Source organism: Camellia sinensis, chromosome 12 (genome assembly GCF_055761805.1).
Source record: "Camellia sinensis isolate YWXY chromosome 12, ASM5576180v1, whole genome shotgun sequence".
Classification (NCBI taxonomy): Eukaryota; Viridiplantae; Streptophyta; class Magnoliopsida; order Ericales; family Theaceae; genus Camellia; species Camellia sinensis.
Genome location: NC_138972.1, coordinates 97,646,967 through 97,671,165, shown reverse-complemented (window position 1 = coordinate 97,671,165; position 24,199 = coordinate 97,646,967). Strand labels below are relative to the sequence as shown.

At 34.8% G+C, this 24,199-nt stretch overlaps 1 pseudogene; it reads right to left on the bottom strand.

Annotated features, from left to right (window-relative positions):
• Positions 1 to 204: 204 nt before the first annotated feature.
• Positions 205 to 21,016, bottom strand: LOC114294481 (cycloartenol synthase pseudogene; annotated as a pseudogene).
• Positions 21,017 to 24,199: the final 3,183 nt, after the last annotated feature.

Here is a 24,199-nt window from a genome sequence, read left to right as displayed (position 1 = left end):
CCTTCGGGAAGAGAAAACAGAGAAAACAGAGCTTGGTTCGCAAACCGAGGCAAAGTATGAAAGAGTCCGAAAGTCCGGAGGCAAGGCTCGCAGCCGAGACTCTGAAACCTCTGAACGAGCACAATATGCACCATCACCGAGCGCTCAATCGGTGACGTCTGAGTCTTAAGGTCGGTCAAAAATGGGGTGTCTACAGCTGCGTTAGTTATCATGTAGTTTTTGTTGAATACCCCAGTGATTTCCTCCTACGGGAAATCTCCATTCTCCATTTGAGAATTTATTAATACTTTTGTTGCATGATGCTATGGTGTTGGGTCTCTTTCGGCCTAGCCAGCATCAATGAGAGCCATCATAGCCCACCCAGTATGGACTACATGAGACCTGTTGCCCTCAAGATTCAAATACACCTTGTCCTAACATGAAAGGTAACTCTCTCCCCAACCACCAGAAACAATCTGTCTAGACAATAGAAAATCACAAGCCTTACGAATGCTCAAACTGTTATGGTAGTTCTTTCCAGCAGCGACCAACCCTTTTATCCTAAACCATGCGCCATAGGTAAAGCAAACTCCCCAAGAGCCATACCATGATCCATTTGGTGAATGTATCTTTTCAATGAATATAGCAGCTCTTTCAATACACTTTTCTATATCCTCTCTCTGATGCCCGGGGTATAATTTCTTAAATGATGTCAAAGCTTGAATTGCTGCTGAGGTACATTCCACATAAGGATAATCAATAACAATATCGCCAAAAGTTTCGGTAGGGTTGAGCAGCTCCAACCAACTATAGGATCTTGTGAGTTTATACGTTGCAAAACCACCATCGCTATTCTGTAGAGAAAGAATGACATTTACAGCATCGTATAACCGTTTTGCATCTAGTGGTTCATCAACAATGTCTGATGGCAGTTTTGATAATAGTAGAGCAGCTTTTAATCCTTCAACTGTGCAGTCAAAGATAGGCCATCCATGGTCTGCAGTTGAGAAAGGCCAAGCACCTTTTGAACTGCACTCCAGCACCTCCTCTTTATTTTATCATTCACTCCCCCTCAATCTCTTTCTTAAATAAATCATTCTCCACCATCAAAAAATCAAAAAATCTTCTGCCATCGAAAACATCATCATGTATATTCCACCCTCTCTTTGCTTTCTCTTTCCCCCCAAAATTCCTTGACTGTAACATCTCATCTTTTCTTTTCTTCTTTTTTTTTGTTTTTACTATTTTCTATTTTCTCAAATCATGGTCCGAACACTCAAAACTAAAATTTTAAATTCTGCACTGACTATTTTAAAAAAAAAATAAATTTTGGGTCATCACAACCCCTCCGAGGAGCACGAAAAGTAAGCTACAGGCTCCTATTCAAGGTGGCCGGGTTTATGATTAGGGATTACAGTCGTCTTGTGGAGACAGTGGCTCATTTAGAGACTGTGATTCAGACTGAGGATGAGAAGATGAGGGGCTCCAGGCAGAGGAGTTAGGAGGTTTAAGGAGAGAGGATGGACAACAAGAGGCAAATGGGTTCCACTACCACAGCAGTCTGAAACAGCACAGTTTAGATCCACATTTCCTGTTCCGAATTTCGATTTAGGGAGAGGAAGTCAGGATGGGATCACTTGCTTTAAGTGTGGCTAGATGGGCCACAAGTCTCTAGTTTGCCAGCAGAGAGAAGAAGGGCAACAGTCTGCACCGTTTATGGCTCGTTCACAGAGCCAGAGTCAAGGGAGAGGGCAGCTGCCTTCCTGTTATTAGTGTGGACAGTTGAGGCACTTGAGGAGGTTTTCCCCTCAGACAGGTGGCACACCTGGTGCATCTGGTTCGAGGTAGACACAGAGCCAGTAGCCTACTCAGTCGATACAGGCCTCGAGGGCCACTCAAGGAGCCTCTTCAGCTCAGTCAACTTAACAGTCTTATGTTCCGAGGGGTGAGCAGGTGGAACAGAGACCTATTGGGCGTGTATATGCTGTTACCATTCCAGATCAATAGTCTCTATCAAAAGGTTGTCAGCATTCAATAAAGATGGTGAAATAAAAATAGTTATTGTACCATAATATGCGTCAAGGCATTTTATTTATTTTTCAACATACACCACATTAATGCATATATATGCGCAAATGTCGTTTTCTCTCAAAAAAAATTTCAAAAGTCTATTATTAAATTTTTATAATTTTAAAACTCTCTCTTTCACAACTTTGTGTGATTATCTTTCATATTTTCCATTTCCTTCATTTTCAAACTATTTGAATAATTAAAATGAAAATTAATTCTATGTCTTATGGATAAAGATTGGAATTTTAAAATTTCTCCTTATAGATGAACATATAAAAACTGATAAATAATTTATGAAAATTAAATTCATGGTCTACATATAAAGATAAAAATTAAATAATTAATTTAAAAAAATTAATTTCATGACTTGTAGATAAATATTTGAATTTTAAAGTTTCTCCCCATAGATGAACATATAAAAAATTATAAATAATTTTAAAAAATTAATTACATGATTTACAAATAAAGATAAAGATTAAATAATTAATTTAAAAAAATTAAAATAAAAAAATTTAGATAAAAATATAATTTATTAATCTATATTTATCCGAAACATTTCTACATCTAAAATGTCTTTATCTATAACTTTTTTATCTAAAATGTCCTTATCCATCACGTGTTATTCTTTTTTTACTTTTAATTTTTTATCTTCTAAAATGTCCTTACCTATAAATTTTTGTCTCCTTTTAAATTCTGGATATTCTCAGCATACTTTTTTTTTTATTGGTTATTGTCTATCAATTGGTAGAGATAATTTTTTTTTTTTTTTTGGCTGACGGTGGTTGTATTGGAAGATGCGGCACAAAAATCCAACAAAAGTATCGTTCATCACTATATTTATTTAAGGTAATGATTTGATGTTCTTTGTTTTAATTGTTTAAAATAATTTACATTAGATCATTACTATGTCAATTTTTTTCTTTATATATATATATATATATATATATAAGAGGTTGCTATTGGTTATAATATTTATTCAATCTCATCTCTCATTTCAATTAGTTTCTCTTTGAAATTTTTATTTTTTAAATAATAAAATTTAAAACAAATTTCTTATCAAATTTGTTTTCTTGGTGCTTATTTTATTAAAGGATTAAGACGAGTAATATTTTCATTTGATATATGAAATTAATGAATAGAATACAAAAATGGTAGGAAGGTACTATATAATTGTCGATCTCTCTCTATTATTATTAGTTGATTTGCTAGATTATAGTATCAATTTGAGTCCATACGATTTAATTCAATATCCATGACTTTAGTTGGATTCGACTTTTTGTTCGTTGGGTAGTGTATATAATTTTTCAGTCGTGATAGAGGCCTCGAATTTGCCTCGAAAATGCTTTTTTTTTTCTTTTTTTTTTACTTTGGGTGTTATTTTTATTATTTATTTTGTTTTTTTGGGTGGTTGTGTAGAAATGTATCAAAAAAATTAGATATTTCGTACCAATTCATCGTATAAAATTATATAAAATTAACAAATTGATCAGTCAATTTTATCACTCAACCAGTCCAACCTAATTGATTGATCACTGCTGGTTAAAATTTATTAATTCCATATAATTTTGTACGATGAGTTGGTGTGAAATGTCTAATTTTTTGACACACCCTTACATATGACTACCTTTTAAAAAAAATAAAATAAAATAACACAGCCCAATAAATAAAATAAAATAAAATTTTAAAAATTAATCAGTCAATTTTATCATCCAATCAGTCTAACCCAACTCACTTGCAGAATGTTTAATTTTTTAGCACATCCTTATACATAAATTACCCTTGCCAAAAGAGAAGAGAAAAAAAAAAAACAAACTAACTGTCTTAAATTAAAAGAAAAGAAAAAAAAAAATGGGATTCGAGGCAAATTCGAGGCCTCAGATTCGAGGCCTCAGGCATTTTCCATAATTTTTTTGTTGGTATATAATGATTAAAGTTATCATTTGTTATATTTGTTCAAGTGCAATTCAAATAGTTTATCATCATTTTATTTTATAAACAAATTGTATTAAAATTATGAGAATTTAGAAATAGATTTTTGGAGCATTTTAAAAGATACTACATTTGTTTATGTAAATAGTGTAGATAGATAACGCCTTCCTCACGCCTCGTCGTAACGTAGATAAATACCACCTTACTTACGCCTTCTTGTTGTTGTTGTTGTTGTTTGTTTGTTTTTGTTTGTTTTTTTTTTTTTTTTTCAAGTAAGATGAAAAGATTTATCTATCTATATTATTATTAAAAGCGAACAACTTAGTGTCCAAACTTTGGTAACTACTCTTTATGTCACATGTCCTTATTTTTCTATTTGAAATATATATATATATATATAATAGAAAAAAAAAATTAGATAATTATCAAAAGTACGACTCGAACCTTAAAATTTTGAATTAATAAATAAAAAATTTAAATTTTGAATTAATAAATAAAACTTTTACCACTTGCATGACCTACCATATATAGTAAAAATTTAATTTAATTTTTATTGATTTTAATTATGCACGCAGTTTATGTGTCAATCGCTAATATATAGATAAAATAAGATACACCACAAAAAGTTCTAATACAACCACCACTTTACTTACGCCTTGTTTGAGGATTGCGTATTTTATTGTTTATTTGCTTATTTGTTATTTTATTTTATTTTTATTTTATTAGGTTTTTGACAATTGCGTATATGTTTTTTTTTTTCATATTGAAAAATTTTATAACCATGGGAAAGAATTCGCATTTTCCCATTTTACCCATGAGGGTAATTAGGTAATTTTACGAAAGAGCATTTTGCTTATTTCTTCTCTTCCCAATCCCACAAGTGAACTACTTATGGCTTTTTGGAGTATTGCTTTTTTAGGCATTTTCTAAATAAGCACTTAATTGTTTGCCACACAACCATTGGAAACAAAATGGAGAAGATTCTTCAGCTCGCATCTCGGGTCTCAAATTGATAATTTGATATATTCATATTTTAGATCACAACATGTATATTATCTTAAAAAAAATAAGATTAATCAGATAATTATAGTTGCGTCGCATTTGTTTCTTGAAAAATATATGGTTTAGTTTTTAAATAATATTTATTATTCTTTTTATTTTTATTTTATTTATTTATTTATTCTTTGTGTGCAAATAAATGCCATAAAATAGCACGGCTACAGTTATTGGAGCGGTTTAATTTTTTTATAAGTGATTTAAATACTATGACTTACAACAGTTCAAATCATCAAAATGAGACATATGATGAACTTTACAAGCCCAAATAGCACTCTCCATTCGGAGAGAAGTCTGTTTGAAAAAGATATTAGATAGGAAAATCCACACAAAAAATAAATAAATAAAATCCACAAATTTATCTGTATTGCATTGCTGATCCGTTAAGGCCAATTTTCTAGCATAGCAAAATGAAAATGACTCACATTTATATTAGGATTAGGATAAAAGGCAGCTTTAGTCTTTAAAGTATGTGCTATTTGTTATTTTAATGCTTCAAATTTAATTTTGTCATTTTTGTCTTTAAAATTGTCAATTTGAATCAAATTGATCTAATTCTAAGAGACTGTTTGAATCAAATTGATCTAATTCCAAGAGACTGTTTAAATCGTTAACGGAATGGTAATAAAATACACAGAGTCTTTATAATATATGTTTTATGTCATTTTAGTTCCTAAAATATCGATTTTGTCAATTTCGTCCTTCAATATTATAATGTTATGTTTTAGTTCTTTTCATCAATATTTCAGGATCAAATTGACAAAACTAAAAGCTATAGAAACTAAAGTGACACAAAACATATAATTTAAGGTGTGTGTATATTTTATTACCATTATGTTAATGATTTAGACCGTCTATTTAAAATTGGATCAAATTAATTCAAATTAAAAACTTTAAAGTTGAAATTAACAAAATTGAAACTTGAAAGACCAAAATGACAAAAGTACATACTTTAAGGATTATAAATGATTTTATCCTTTATATTATTATCAATCATTAATTTTCATAATTAATAATAGGTTAGTTAGGTGGTATTTGATAAAACCGAAAACTGAAAATAAAAAATAAAAAATAAAATATTAAATACTGAAAATTGAATGCTAAATTTTGTAAGTAAAAGGTTGTTTGATAATGAAAACTGAATATTGAATTTTTTAAGATAAAAAACTATTTGATAAAAATTTAAGTGTTGAACTTAAAATAAGTTATTTGATATGTATAATATTAATTTTAAAACTTATTATTTTTAAATTTTATATTGTGATAGTGAGTTAGTGGTGGTGGAGGCAATAATAGTGCTTATAATGCCAATAATAATAATGTAGTGAAGATAAAAATAGGGGCGGCGGCAGTGGTATAATGATAGTGGTTATTGTGGTGGTGGAATGATAGTGATCCTTATGATAATAATAACAATGGTGATGAAGTTGGTGGTTGCGGGATAGTGGTGAGGGGTGGAGGTAGTGGCAGTAGTGATGATGGTGCTAGTGATGCGGCAATTGTAAGGTTATAATAGTATATGTTGATATTTATGTACAGATATTTATAAATTTAATAAGAATTAAGTAAGTTTTTTATCATTTAATTTTTTTTTAATTTTTAACTTATATTTTAAGTGCCATTTAAATTTTTAAATGATATCATTTATAATTATTAAATAAATTAAATTAATTTTAATTTCATAAATATTAAATTAAATTATCAAACACAGCCGTAACTTACATCAAAATCATGATTCAATCACCCGACATTATTGGGTAGCCTTGAAGCATCCGATGACATTATTTATGTGGTGAAGAATATTATGAGTGAAAAATATAGACTTACTTTTATTTAGCAGTTAAGGGTCAAAATTGACTCACACATATGGTTTATAATTTTTTTTTAGAATAATGTTAGATTTTAAGAAAAAAATATAATGAAATTTTTTATAAAGATTCTTTATTATTAGATTACACATATAATAAAATACCATAAATTAATTAAATAAAAAAAATCATAATTTTTTTTATAGCATTTGTTTAATAAAATCTAGCATTATTCATTTTTTTTTAACCAAAACTATCGCTTGAAAAATGACATATACTGAGAATATATATATATTTTTTTTTTCACGCGTGGGCAAACATACACCTAACAATTTATTTATTTATTTTGTGTTAGCATTGCTAACAAATGCTCATATAACATTAGTTAATATTAAATTTTGTGCAAATAATGTTTTTGAAAAGATAAGAAAAAGTTATTTAAAAATACAAATTCAATTAAAACTATTTTGAAATTAATGAAAGTGCTTTATGTTTTTCTTTTTTTCATTTTTTATTCTTACGCCCCACTTTTTAGTTAAAAAAATTTATTTAATAAAGGATAAATTATACCACTGCTCTTAAAATAAGAGTCTATACGTTAATGTTTGTGTAAAAATATTTAGTAGTGTAAGATTGGGAATTAAAATTGCATGAAGAGAAGCTTGATACCTTTTGAGTTGTCCCTTCCTATATTAACATCTAACAAACTAATCCATCTATTTACTCACAATCAGTACCATACCATTCTGGATAAATTATATTTTGCTCATTTTATGTTTAATTATTTTTTTATCTTAACTTTTATTTATTTTTTTTCACTTTGACCCTTCATATTTCAATTTCCTCCAAAACATAACTTATGTATAAAAGTAGATAGAAAATGACACATTGATAGCCACGTTACATAAAAATATTTTTATGTATATATATATATATATATAACTCACACATTTGTTATAAATCCAAATTCTAATATAATAATATATTTTTTTATATTATGTAACAATTAACATGGTATTTTCTAATAATTTTTTTAAAAAGTTAACTTTAGGAGTAAAATGTTGGAAAATGGTTTTTATAAATCTTATTTTTTTGCTAACTTTGAGTATTAATTAAGGTGGGATCCAAGCGTTAATTTTGATGGGTCCAAGTGGGTTCATATTTAATGTCACATAATGAGTATTATCGTGTAACACCCCGAAAATAAATAGAATAACCCATTCACAATATTAATAAGTAACAACAATGATAAAGTATTTATCTTTCATTAGTTTCCAAATAAGTTTACAAAAGAGTAACATATACAGATATACATTCAGAAGCCTATCCCTGAATCTATAGCGTATGTTACATACTAGAATAAACATCAAGCAAATAAAAAACGCCCTAAAGGTTTACAATTTTTTAAAACGATGCTTGGTTACAACAAAGGTGAATTTATATCCAATACAGTTAAAGGCCCTTGGCTTGCATAAAACATATACAATAATCAAACAAAATAAAACTCTTGCCCCAAGTCCTCCCAAGCTATTGCCTTGGCGGAGGCATATCATCAACACCTGAAAATATTTTTCCCACATAGGGTGAGCCAAAACCCAGTAAAAATAATCCAACACAATATATGAATCTTAATAGAGATATAAGGGTGAAATGCATATGCAATGCTAGTGACAAAACATTTTATATATCTTTCAAACCATGCAATGACAAGTTTATATCACAGTTTATAAAACATTCTCTTTTCAATGGAAAACAGGACACTGAATCATATCTCTGAGAATCTCCAAAACAAGTATCACATTTCACAGAAATTTCGTTCACAAGAAACCGCAAACCGGCACCTATGTAGACGTAAGCTATACAAGCACTACTATTGCCATTTTACGGATATTTCGTCCGCGGGATCAACACCCATGTATATGCGCGATTTTTGGGACTTTCAGCCTAGACACATAGGCCAACTTACTTGATGTAACAACAATTCTTTTCTAGATTCATCCATATTCTCAAAATAACATACGTTTTCCACGAAATAAACTTACAACAATGCTCAATGCAAATGGATGAGAAATTAGTTTTAATTCCCCTAATTCTCATGCAATTTCTACACTAATCATAGCTATCCTCCAGCAATAGCCCAAAACAAATATTTCTAAACAGAAAAACAATTTTCAATAAAGATAAACTTTTCAAATTTCAAGATGTGAATGATAATACATATCCAACTCCACCATCTTCACCAATAACAACCAAATTCTACATTTCCAACATTAATTTCATTATTTATATAAAATCAACATTTGAGACATTTAGAGCAAAAGTCCATTTTGCTTCCAAAATCAATCCTAAGTATCAAAACCAACCATTTTGTCACGACTCAACTTTATTTTCAACACCACAATCATTTCCAAGAACCCATTTGAAAACCCCTCTTCTGATTTTTAACCCAAAACCCTAGGTTTGTCCAAAAATCCCAAAATCATAGTGTTATTTTAGAAATAGCAAGTATCAAAGTTAAAAATCATATTAGAGTGCGGAAAAATCCCTACCTCAAGCTCAGAAGATAAGAGAAAGAGTGAAAAGACTCCAACAACGCCTAAACCCAACTTCATTCGGAACAAAAGAAAGCCTATGGCGTGGTCCACCTTTTAACAAAGGGACATGGGTGAAGAACTCGATGGATCTAAGTGTATTTGTGTAGAGAAGCAGAGTTTTAGAGAGAGAGTGTGTAGATATAGGGGTTTAAAAAGTTTAGAGAGAGAGAGATGTGAAAAGTGACCTTGCGAACTGATATACGCACAGATCGCTCTAGCGCAAGAAGTGTCACTCAAGTGTCTAGACACAAAAACATGGGACCGCTTGAGTGTAGGAATCACTGCTCAAGCGAAGAATTCATACTCCCAGAAGTTTTGCAGATAGAAAACCACCACTTGAGCTCAACAAAAGCCGCTCGAGCCAACACCGCTCGAGCGGAAAATGCTAACTCCCAGTATCTCTGCAGACCTGCAAAAGTATTAGAAGTTCATAAAGACTGCTCGAGCGACGGTCAAATGAAGAAGCAGAATTCTGGACAGCAATAGTTTGAAAAACAAGCTACCAACTTGTTCCAAATGCAACCAACACCTCCCAATAGCCAAACTCAAAGAGAAATAAGGGAAAACAAGACAAGGACAACTATATAAGACAATGAAATCCAAATCCAAAACATCAACAGATCGGGTCTAAACCAGAATAGCTATAACATCCCCCCTTTAAGGAATTTCGTCCCCGAAATTTAAAATTAAACGTCAAAACCATGTTTAAACCAATTTCAACAATGATAATAAATCAAATTCATCCCCATGACCCATCCACCGGTCATTCCTCTTATAACCATGATAAACAAGTTCCCGATACTGAATATACAATTCACAATTCCAAACATATACAATGTTTATATTACATTAACAAGACAAGATTCTTAATACATATTCAAACATCAACAAATAGATCCGGATACTTCTTGCAGACTTCCGCCTCATACTCTCAAGTGGCCTCCCTAATCTTGTGGTGTCGCCACAACACTTTTACCAAATGAATCGTCTTGCCTCACAAGATTTGGTCTCGAGTATCTAAAACTCTAACTGGTCTCGCCTCATACGAGGCATCCTCATCTATCTCTAGCTCCATCCAGTCCAACACGTGTGATGGATCCAGCTCATACTTCTAGAGCATACAGATATAAAACACGTTATGAACTCTGAAAAGTTATGGTCGCAAGGCCAAATAATAAACTACCTCTCCAATCCGTTCTAAGATCTCAAAAGGTCCGATAAATCTAGGAGACAATTTTCCACTCTTCCCAAACCTTATCAAACCCCGTCTAGGTGATATTTTCAAGAAGACATGATCTCCCACCTCAAAGGATAATGGTCTCTTCCTACGGTCGGCGTAGCTTTTCTAACGACCCTGAGCCATAATCAACCTCTTACGGATAAGTATAACTTTCTCTGTCATCTCCCAGACTAACTCTAGACCTATCATACGTGCATCACCCACCTCGGCCTAATACATTGGAGATCTACACGGTCGGCCGTACAAGGCCTCAAACGGTGCCATACCAACACTCGACTGGAAGCTATTGTTATAGGTAAACTCCACTAAAGGCAAGTGCCACTCCCACGACCCCTCAAAGTCTAGAACACAACCCCGAAGCATATCTTTAAGGATCTAAATGGTACGCTCTGATTGCCCGTCAGTTTGAGGATGATAGGCGGTACTAAAAGTCAATCTAGTGCCTAAGGCATTCTGTAGGATCTGAACCGAGCCGTGAAACGTGAATCTCTATCCAAAACACTAGTCACAGGGACCCCATGAAGTAGAACTATGTCCCTAATGTACAGGTCGGCAAGGTAATCTATTGAGTCACTCGTGCACATAGGTACAAAGTGCATTGACTTGGTCAATCGATCAACTACCACCCATATGACATCATTACACTATTGAGTCCTCGAAAAACCCATAACAATATCCATCGTAACATGCTCCAACTTCCACTCGACTATAGGTAAGGGTTGTAACAAACCCGTTGACCTTTGATGCTCGACCTTCACTTGTTGACAAGTAAGATACCTCGACACAAACACGGCTACATCCTTCTTCATCCCCTGTCACCAAAACTGGCGACTAAGGTCGTGATACATTTTTGTGCCTCTCGGATGCATTGCAAGACGTAAATGGTGAAACTTTTGGAGTATAACACTTGAGTTAGAATACACATCAAGCCCTTCTCTACCTTCCCACATGATATCTTCTCCTGGAGGGTTTCTACTCTGTGGTCACCCCTTTGTGTTTCTATAACTCTACTTACTAGTATAGGTTATGCTACTACCGAAAACAAAGCTGCTGACTCAATGGACTCACCAAGGTGCAAGTCAAACTCGCCAATAGTACCCAATATCTCCTATTCTCGAATGGCAATACTTGCCACACTGCTAAAGGACTTTCTACTCAAGACATCGGCCACTATATTGGCCTTTCCCGGGTGATAATACAACTCAAAATCATAATTCTCCATAAATTCCATCAATCTTCTCTACCTCAAATTCAAATCTTTTTGTGAAAATAGATATTTCAAACTCTTATGATCGGAAAAAACCTCAAATCTCTCACCATATAAGTAATGTCTCCAAATCTTCAGAATAAAGATCATAGCTACTAGTTCTAAGTCATGGGTAGGATAGTTCTTCTCATGTGTTTTCAACTAACGTGAGCCATAAGCTACTACCTTCCGACCGTGTGTATTTGGGGCCAATCGGCTCTAAATGGTAACAAAACCAAAAAATTACTAGCAGACCACTTTTGTGGGCTGGGCGTACAATTCATTGGCTAGCCGGTCATGTTCAACGCAGCAGATATTTTGACAGCTGCCAGTTGCTCCCATGCACATGCTTTGGGCCAGCTATCCCTTTGCAGATATTTTCGATGTGAGAAGTTGTTTTTCTATAAATACAACACCCCCCTCATGGTTTGGGGATAAAAAAATCCTCCAAGAGCCTATAGCTTGCCCAATTATCTTCTCTACCGTCTTGCAATATACATACACAATACATACACCTTATAAGCTTAAACTTGAAGCTTTTGCTGAGGTCCTTGAAGATAATTTCATATCCTAGAGAGTGTTAAGACTGTGGCTTTTGAACTAAGAAGAACACCCTTTCTTTCAAGGGGTAATCTTTGAACTCTTCAACCATTTTTTCTCTTTCTTTTTCTTGTATTTACTTTCTATTTTTAGAGTGTTTTTGAGGCCTGAAGTATGTGATTTAAAGTCACTAAAAGGTGGAAGGGTTAGCCACCATTCTTTAGGCCTTGTTCCATTGCTTGTTGCTTTGCCTTTTCCAATTTGTTTTTTTTTTTATTTCGGCCACTGTTTTCTTGAGTTTAGTGGTTGTTTAATGTGTCTATTTAATTTATGCTTTGAATATCATACTTGTGTTGTTGTAAATCCTTATGGGTTTAGTATATAGGCCATAGCCACCAATTCATTTGAGTTGATAGCTTTCATTTCCATATCTTTCATAGATATATCCATGTCATTGTAATCATCCACTTTTCATTCATACCCTGCAACCTTCCTCATTTCTTTATTTCTTTTGATTGAGGGTTGTATCAACCAAAAGATTTTCGCTCATGGCATAAGAAAAGGATTTCACGTGCTAAATGGTTTAACCTTTTCGGAGGTTCATTATCAGGGGATTATGTCTTTCTTATGCTAAGCGCATTCTCTTGTTTGATACCTCCTTTTATGGCTAGTGCATTACTTCTAAAGGACTAATTTTCTATTTATACCCTTTGGAATCATAAAGGAAAGATTCATTATAGCTCATTATCGGGTTTGGATTTGGAGTCATTATCACTCATTTTGGGTTAGACCCTGAATTCATTATCGCTCGTAAATAGGTTTGATTCTTCCTTTGTAATTTCCCCTATAGAAAAGGGCTCAAAGAGCTCATTATCGAGTTAAGTCATGCTTGCTAATCTTTATTGATTTGGACTTAGTGGACGTAATCAACACCTTTGGACAAAAGGGAAGAAAAGATAAGAAAATGAAAAGGTAAAGTAAAAAGGAAAATAAAATCGGAATAAAAGAAGTAAAAAGATTTTAAAAAATTGGTTACGTTCAGTTAGACATTATACTGAATCTATTGCTTCTAGAATCATCACATACCATTTTAGTGATGTTTGATGATTCATGAGGCAAGTCTACCCCCTCCTTTGAGGTAATTCCACGATAGAGATGAGGTAATGTTTGTCTTTTGTTGCATTTATTAAACTCTTGTCCTATTACTTCTAAGATCATCACGCAACAAATTTGCGATGATTGATGATTCGAGAATCGAATCTACTCCTTCCTTGAACATCTTCATGATAGGGAAGAGCAGAAAGGATAAACATCTCCTGAAAACACTCTGTCTTGCTCTGTTGCAGCAGGGTATTCCTCAGAAGTAGTGGTCGATCGGCCATTATTTTGTACGGCCGACCATCTTATCAGGCCAACCGGCCAAGCATTTTGTACGGCAGTGGTATTTTTATAGCAGAACAGAACAAAGCAGATCTTGATATCAAAACAGAGCTATTTTTAGATTGTAAACAGAGCAGCTTCTGGCACTGAGCAGAGGGGGTTTCTGGAGGATGTTTATGCCCGTGTGCACATGATTCCCTGTCTTTTATTTAATTCCATTTGATTAGTAGCTTTGATATTTGTATTGTGTAATAATTAGTTAATTCATTTTGTGTTGTAATAATTAGTTAATTATGACATTCGGACCCTCTTATGTGAGGGCAAATTTGTAATATTTGTATGTCTTCCAACCCCCATTTCTTTCTTCCTTTTCTTATATGTTAACCATGGTTACATATAGTATCATGTTTTCGTTTCATATCATTGTCATGCTTTGTATCCATTTTTGCATACACAAGGTTCGGTTCATCATTTTGAATATCATTGTCACTCTTACTTACTTGAATACATGCGCTATCGTATGCCTTGAATCGATTCATATGCCATTATTAATAAACTGAACCTCGTAAGTTGTATTCTTGTATGTGTTGCATTAGTCATGTATATTGTTAGGATCATGCATTTTTGTAATTACTTTCTTTTTCGTTGGCTTGCCTCGGTGTCACGACCCAAACCCGCCCCTTTAGGTTTAACGTCGTAATCGGCCAGTAATACTCGGATTACCGAAGGCCTCTGACTTGAATAACAAACTATAAGGGGCTAGCGGAAGCAAATATAAAAATATACCTAGTCCATAGAGTTGTATAGACATACATGGGACAAAAACATTTAAAACTGATATACATAAACCCATGTATGACGTCATTTACATATCTATTCTTTATCGTCATAATACAAAATAAGGCGAAAGAACTATTTACAAAACAACAAAAGTTCGCAAAACTCGACCACTAAACTCTTTTTGAAACCTCCTCGGGAGGCACAATGGTTGGCCGACAAAACAAAGACTCCAGGTCATCAATTCTGAGCCTGGTCACCTACATAAATAATATATATAGTGAGCGAAAGCTCAGTGAATAATAATAGAGTAAAGATTTTAATGAATGATGTTCAGTTTCATATCATATCAATAAGAGAGATAAGCATGGTCGTATCAAAAATAAAGTCATGTTCATACTCGTATTCAAATCATATGTGGTACATCCATTAGTATTAACATATCACTTTGGTCAAGCATATCAAGTTCCATAATGGAACCTCCGCTACCGGGTAACATATCTCATATGTGGGCCACGGTATTGTTTCCCCTGGGCGAGGGCCTGGGCCACGGTATTGTTTCCTCCGGGTGAGGGCCTTATGACCGTAAGTCACAATATTATTTTCCCTGGGCAAGGGCCTCTGCTAACAATCCCACAAATACATGTCAAAGATATGGATCATCTTTCATGGAATCATAAAATAGCCTTTTATATCATTTAGAAACAGTTCATATCATATCATAATGTCCAGAAAGTACTTCATATCAAACATAGCTTTACTAAGTTATTACTTACAGATAGTTGCAAAGATAGCTTGATAGCAACCAATGGATCAACAGCTTACGACGCATGACCTACACAAACATAACAGATACACATATTGAAACACATGCTCGGATCGTACTTAACTTATTTCATTTCGTCTTCGTGTGTTTCTAAGTCTTATCTTCATTACTAGGTCTTAATCTTGGCCTAGGAATGCCTAGGATGCAATGAGGATGCTAAAATGCACTTGAAAACACTTAGTCAAATATCTTGAAAATAGGGGCCTCGCTCGAGTGTAACTTCCTTTGCTTAAGCGAACATTCAAAAATTTGAGAGGTCACTCGAGCGCAATTCTGGTCACTCGAGCAGTCTGTAAACTTTGCAAAAGTACCGGATGCTTGATTTTTCCACTCGACGCACGCTCGACGGTCGCTCAAGCGTGAGACTGATGTCTTCGTTGGAGCGTAATTCTTGTCGCTCAAGCAGTTTACAAAACATGGAAACTTCTGGGAGCATGCAATTTATGCTTGAGTCAACTTTTGGTCGCTCGAGCGGAGGTGCAAAAATAAAAGTGGTCGCTCGAGCGCAAGTTTTGTCGCTCGAGCGGAGGAGCAGAATTCTGGAATTTCCAGATTTGCTCATAAGCTAAAAACTCAACTCCAAAGTTGTAACTCATGATCTTTTAGGCCAAAAACTTAAGAAAACTTATATAAACTTGTCAAACTTCATGAATTCAAAACCATTTCAGAAAGTCAAGGCCCAAAAGTATGTTAATTGTGCAAACTCAAATTTAGAATTCAAGAACATAGCATGTATGAATTTATCTTGGCTTCAAAGATTTCAATACATGAGTTATTGAGGTAATTTAGTATGAAACTTCATGAATTCTTAAAACGAAGGTAAGATGAATGCATGTATGTGGAAATTCTTTGAAATCAAACTCAAAACTTCATGAATTATGCATTCATGCAATGACTCTTCCAAAATTATTTAATCTAAGCTCAATTCTCATGTTTAGCCATCTTAATTTCTTGAACTCTTTCTCATATGTCTAGAATGCAAAGTTTAGGGACAAGATTCTTACCTAGAGTCTTAAATTCACAAGTGTAGAAGCTTAAACTCCTAAATTCTCCAACAAATCCCTAGCAATTCCCTCTTTCCTACCTTTTGATCTCAATCTTCTTCTTTCTCTTTCTCTCCCACGTTTTTTAGCTTAAAGAGTATGGAATGAAGGTGCAAAATGAACTAATGGGGTCAAATTAACCTTATATCGGCTCAATTAAGGAGGTTTAATTAAACTTGACTTAAGTTAATCAATTAACATTAATTATTCTAATTTAATTCGTTCTGAATCGAATTTCAATTCAACCTACCATAAAATTTTAAAAATTCCAAATAACACGTAACCAAGTCAATTTCATGATTGGATGCCGATAAGGCGTTCAATTCGCAAAACAAAACAGAAACACAAACATATGTCTCTACGATAGACAAATGTAGACACAAATAATGCAACACGTATGTAATTAATTCAGAATTTCATCTTAATTACTTATTAGGCATTCATAATCATATGTTTTAAGCTAATTACGGGTCAAGGTTATTACACTCGGAGTACTAGGTGAGCACTTTTGGCTTTAGCATATTCATGTGTGTGATTGTTGCCATGCTTAGTATCTTACCATGAGGTTACGTGCTTACTCAAAATAAATTGTTTGAATGCCTGTGGATGAAGGTTATTTTACTTACATTGGGGATGATCTTGATCAAATGTATGTACAAGCTCATTTATTTCATTTTGAGTTATGTGCACTCAAAATTCTTTTAACAAAAAAATACATAAAATCAAGTCATTTCCAAGCAAGTGAAACAGTCTATACTTGCCTCACATAGTAAGTTAGCAAAATAAAATCAGAATAAGAGCATATAATATTGATAAAATTCACATTATAATTAGTAGAGGCTGATCTTTGATCGGGTGAGAAGGGTGCTCAATTCATGACCTTCCCCTCTCATACATAAGTTCCCGAACCGAGACAACTTTGGTTACAATGAACAAGTGGCCTTTGGCACGAGGCACAGGTTTCCTAAATTTCTCAAAAATATTTAAGTGGTGACTCTAAAATCTGGTAATGCAGTCCATTTTTGGCATCTCTGATGATTAATGGATTTTCTAAGATTAGCCAAATTTGGACTCTCATTCTTTTTTCTGTTTCACATTGCACTTGGAAACTAGATTCAGAAGTTCGAATTGTAGGGTGATCGCATCCAAGGAGACTAAACCCCTCCGAGGAACGCTAAAAACCAGCTACACTTCCCCTCTTGCATCAAGACACACCCCAAACCTTCCCGTGATGCGTCACAATACATAGAATAGCCCAAACCCCTCTTCGAAATAATCAACATTGGAGCAGTGGTAAGTTTAATCTTAAGTTCTTGGAACGACTTCTCACAAGTCTCATTCCACATAAACTTAATTCCCTTACTTGTCAATCTTGTCAAAGGTGAGGCTAGTCTAGAGAAGTCCTTCACAAACCGACAGCAATACCCAGCCAACCCTAGGAAACTACAAATCTCAAACGCATTCTTAGGTTGTTCCCAATCTTACATTGCTTTTATCTTAGAAGAGTCTATAGTCACTCATTCCCCGATTACCATGTGTCCTAAAAACTTCACTTCTTTCAACCAGAATTCACACTTCCCGAACTAAACATACAGTTTATAGGCTTTAAGCAACTCAAGTACAATTCGCAACTGTTTCTCGTGTTCCTTCTCTGAAAGTGAGTAAATCAAAATGTCATCAACAAAGACAACTAAAAAATGGTCTAGGAACTCTCGAAAGATTCGGTTCATCAAGTCTATAAACAAAGCTGGTGCATTAGTTAGCCCAAAAGGCATCACTAGAAACTCATAATGGCCATACCGCGTACGGAATGCCGTTTTCTAGATATCCTCCTCCCTCACTCTCAACTGATGATAACTCGAACTTAAGTCTATCTTAGAGAAACAACAATACCCCTTCAACTGATCAAACAAATCATCTATATGAGGCAATAGGTACTTGTTCTTAACAGTTACCCGGTTCAACTTCCAGTAATCAATACAAAGTAGCAATGCACCATCTTTCTTCTTGGCAAAGGGGGTGTTTGGTGAGGCTTTTTTAAGCCAACTTATGGCTTCTGGCTTTTAAAAAGTTATTTTAAACTGTTTGGTTAAACTTATTTCAAACAACTTCTGATTTTAATAACTTATTTTAAGTCAAAAAAGTTAATTCTGAGAAACTGTTCATCCCTTATTTCTGATTATCAACTTCTGCTGTGGACATATTAATTCACGGTTATACTCTTAGATTTTTTATTTTTTATTTGTTTAAAAATAGAAAAAGACCAAAATGGATTATAAAATATTATTATTATTATTTATGAGAAATATAGACAAATAGTGCATAATAAAAAATAAAAGTTAATTGAAAAAAGCTATTTCACAGCTTATTTAACAAATACTACTCAGCAACTTAAATTTATAATCCAATAGCTATACCAAATAGATTAACAGCTTCTGATTAAACTCATAATTTATAATCTGTTAAGTTATAATCTATAATATGTTTTAACAACTACACCAAACAGGACCAAAAAGAGCCGGTGCTCCCCAAGACGAAGTACTAGGGCGGATAAAACCCTTATCTAACAATTCTTGGAGTTGAATCTTCAACTCACTCAGCTCGGCGGGTACAAATCTATACGGTTCCATAGAAATCGGTGTCGTACCAGGCACTAAATCAATAGAGAACTCAATCTCATGGTGATGTGGCAAACTAATGAGGTCCTCAGGAAAGACATCTGGGTATTCACAAACTATCCTTGGCAAATCAACTCAAACATCATCACACTCACTACCCAAAAAGGTTGTAAGAAGACAACTAAGCTCACTTCAACCTCGTGGATCTTATACTGGCGACAAAACTCTATCAGCTCAGTCCCCCAGAAAATAAAAAATAATCACCACTCTAGGTATATGCAGTAGCCCTCTCACAATAATAATCTATAATAGCCTAATAAGATGACAACCAATCCATGCCCAGGATGGCATCAAAACTCGACATATCAATTAATGAAAATGAAAAAGGAAGTCGGCAACCGACAACTTCTATATCACAACCCCGACACCCTTGGTCCAAAACAACTTTACCACCAACAGGTGACTCTACCCTGAGTGGAGATACTAATCGAGCCACTTCTAACCCCAATGCCGATGCAAATACGGACGAGATAAAAGAATGGGATGCACATGTATTAATCAACACATTGGCAATAGAATTGCATAACAAGAAAGTACCTCTCACAACTGAAGGTGTTGGCACTGAGTTTGGTGTGGTAACACCATATACACGCTCTGTAGGTCTCTGCTCCACTAGCTCACCCCTCGGAGCATAAGTCTGATGCACTGACTGAGTCAAAGAGGCTCTTTGATTGGCCCTCGAGGCCTATGCTGATTGTGCAGGTTGGTGGCTTTATGTTTGCCTTGAACCAGATGCACCACGTGTGCCACCTGACTGAGGGCAAAACCTCTTCACATGCCCTGACTGCTTACACTGATAACAGGTAGGCAACTGCCCTCTCCCCGGACTCTGGCTCTGAGAATGAGCCGCAGATGGCGCAGACTGTTGCCCTCGTCCTCTCTACGGGCAAGCTGGAGACTTGTGACCCAACTGGCCACACCGAAAACAAGAGAACCTCCCTGATTACCTCTCTTTGAACCCGAACATGGCACAGGAAATGTGGATCTAGACTGTGCAGCCTGAGGCTGCTATGGGTTAGAACCTCTCTGTTTTTTACTTTCCTGGTTCTCTCCTTGAACCTCTTGACTCCTCTACCTAAAGCCCCTCATCTGCTTTTCCTCAGTCTAAATCACTGTTTCTAAGTAAGCCGTCGCCTGCACAAGACGGCCGTAATCCCTAATCATGGACGCGGCCACCTTGCAAATGAGTTAGGTTTTCAACCTCTTCTCAAACTCCAAGCAATGACGTTCCTCCGTCATTACCAACTCTAGCGCAATCCTCAACAAGCTAGTAAAGGTAGCCTTAAACTCGGCCACCGATGTGTTAAGCTACTTAAGCTTCAAGAATTGCTCTCTCAACTTCTCCCTAACAGTGAGAGGCAAAAACTTGTCTTGAAAGGCGTTGACAAAGGCCTGCCAAGTCATCCCAATGCGCCCATGTGCATATTTTCGCCATTGACCTGCATCTCCCTTCAGCTGGAAGGATCCAAGGCCACTCTCAGCCTGTCATCCTCGATGCCAAGTATCTCGAACATCTTTACCATTTGTTCTAGCCACTCATCCGCCTTCAGTGGCTCATTAGGATCACCCAAAAACTCATCCCGGTTTGGCCGGAAGAACTCCCTCTTCAAAAATGACGGCCCTACTTTAGAAACTTGAGCCTGAACTTGATTTTCAGCCCTGAGAATGTCCATAGATTCTCGCAAAGTTCCGGCAATTTCACTGGCCAAAGCACCTATGGCCTGCTGACCCACTGGTTTGGCCACATTGGCTTGACCAACCCCTTTTTTTTGCGTCAGAATCTCATTCGGTAACGGCACTTCCGACCGTCTAGGCCTACCACGCCTATTACCATGCCCACATCTTGACATCCTAATGAAGGTAACACAAGAGATTAGCACATTTATAAATGTGCCAAAGCTAACTCACTCGCGTCCTAAGGTAATAAACAACAATAATTCACTCCACATAAGCACATTGTCACATAAACACATATAAATTTCTTTTCTATATAATGATCGTTCTGTGACATTGCCAGAGTTCTAATTAGAAATAGCAGTGATCAAGTGCTCTTCTAACATGATTTTTAGAAACTCGTAGACCCAATCAATATCTTAGAAATTAAATCTCATACCCCTATAATCACATAAGCATGTTATCACATAGCATACCATACGTACAAATATCTCTATCAAGTGAGATAAACCCATTGTGGTAAGAACCACTTCTCACGTACCCAAAGTATTCAAACTCGGTACGCTCTGATACCAAGTTGTAACGCCCCAAAAATAAATACAATAACCCATCCACAATATTAATAAGTAACAATAATGACAAAGTAATTATCTTTCATTAGTTTTCAAATAAGATTACAAAAGAGTAACATATGCAGATCTACATTTACAAGTTTATCCCTGAATCTATAGCATATGTTACATACTAGGATGAATATTAAGAAAATATTAAATGCCCTAAAGGCTTACAACTTTCCAAGATGATGCTTGGTTATAACAAAAGTGAATTTATATCCAATATAGTTAAAGGCCCTTGGCCTGCACAAAACATACACAATAATCAAACAAAATGAAGCTCTTGTTCCAAGTCCTCTCAAGCTATTGCCTTGGCGGAGGCATATCATCAGCACCTAAAAATATTTTTCCCACATAAGGTGAGCCAAAGCTCAGTAGAAATAATTCAACACAATGTATGAATCTTAACAAAGATATAAAGGTGAAATGCATATACAATGCTAGTGACAAAACATTTTATATCTCTTTCAAACCATGCAATGATAGGTTTTTATTACAGTTCATAAAACATTCTCTTTTCAATAGAAAACAAGGCAGTGAATCATATCTCTGAGAATCTCCAAAACAAGTATCACATTTCACGAAAATCTAGTCCGTAGGAAACCGTAAGCCGGCACCCATGTAAATATAGGCTATACAAGCACTACTATTGCTATTTTATGGATATTTCATCCGTGGAATCGGCACCCATGTATACGCGTGATTTTTGGGACTTTCACCCTAGACACACAGGCCAACTTACTTGATGTAACAACAATTCCTTCTCATATTCACCCCTTTTCTCAAAACAACATACATTTTTCGTGTATTTGTTGCTCAAAACTATTTCTGAATAAATGAGAATTCAACGCGTATTTGAGCTTTGTAGAAATGACAAGTGCATTTCAAATACATTCGTGAAATTTGCTTGTCCCACATAGGAAAGACTTGATGTTTTATATGAGTACCTGTGTGTTTGCCTGTTGTTCAACTCATTTCCATCTTATTGTTCATTAAGTTTGGCTATTGGGAGCTTTGGTTGTGTTTAAAACATGTTGTGAGGTTAGTTTGTCAAAGTGTTGTTGCCCATAATTTTGCTTGTTCCGTTAAACGACCCTCCCTGTGCTCGAGCGGTCATTTGCAGTTTGTAAAACTAATAAGAGTTTGAAATCTTCACTTAAACGGTCTTTCTTGCGCTCAAGCGAACTTATATAGGTCTGAACTACTGGGAGGAGGTCATTGTGCACTCAAGCAGTGGTTTTGGTTGCCCGAGCAGTGTCACTTATTGTGTCTGTCGCTCGATTGACCATTCCTGCACTAGAGTAGTTTGCGCGTATATTAGCCCAAGATAAGTACTTTTAGGACCACTTTTTCATCTCTCTCTCTCTCTCTCTCTCTCTCTAAACATTCCAAAACCCTAAATCTAATCTCTCTAGTTTTTTATCTTTAGCCCCAAATACTCTCAATCCGTGAGTTTCCTCACCCTAGTCCTTCAAAGAAAAATGTTGAGCACGTCGAGGGCTTCGTTTTGATCGGAGCATCTAGTGTTTTTAACACTGTCAAGTTCTACCCATATTTCCTTCGTGTCTTCTTCCTTGAGGTACTTTTTCTATGATTTTTAGCTTAGTTATTTGCTCTTTGAAAAGGGGTTAGTTATTTGGGGATTTTTGGTAAAAACCTAGGGTTTGGTTTGAAATCAAAAGAGAGGTTTTCCAAATTGATTCTTGAAAATGGTTGGGGGAAAATAGTTATGGATGATTTGGGTTGAGATGATGGAAATCTTTTCTTAAAAATTATTTTGTGAGAAAATAGGGTTTTGCCCTAATTTTGAATATTTGGAGATTGTGAAAGAAAATGGAAAAATGTTATTGGATATTGTGGAATTGGAATAAGGTTGATGTTGATGATGATGGTGGAGTTAGATATGTATTATCACTCCCACTGTAATTAATGCAATTGTATATTTAGAATTGAATTTATCTATGGAATAGAAATATCTGTTTTAGGCTATCAGTGGAGGATAGTCTTGATTGTTAGAATCATTGCATGAGGATTAGGTTAAATTGAAACAAATTTCTCATACATTGTGAATTGAGCACTATTTCATATTGAACATTGTAAATGCCTTGATTTTGAAAAAAATGGGTGAATACCGTGGTGAATCTGGTTAGGGGGTGTGGTTGTGATTTTATTATGTTGGCCTATGTGTCCTTGATAAAAGTCCAGAAACCCGTGCGGTTAGGTGTCGATCCTTCCGGTTAGTATCGGTAAAATGGCTCTGGTAGTACTTGTATAGCCTACTGGCAGACACGTACGTAGAGATTCCCAGTGTGTTGTATCCATTGCCCTGTTTTATGTATAAAAGGATCATTTTCATGAATTGTTATATAATTTGGCATTGTAGTGTTTTGAGATGGAAAGACGAGAAATGTTTGGAAAACGTCATGCATTGTGCATCACCTTCTGATTTCGCTAAGATTCATATACGGTGTTAGAATATTCCTACTAGGTTTTGGCTCACCCTATGTGGAAAACAACTTTCAACTCTTGATGATATGCCTCCGCCAATGTCATAGCTTCGGAAAACTCGGAGCTTAAGGTTTTTTTTTTTTGTTTTTTGTTTTTTGTTTCTTAATGTAAATATTTTATTCAAGCATCAAGCTTTACTTGTATTGAGTTTAAACTCATTTTGTTGTAACCAAGTATCGTCTTGGAAAGTTGTAAGCCATTAGGGTATTTCTTTATTTGGTTTTAATTTCTTTTTAC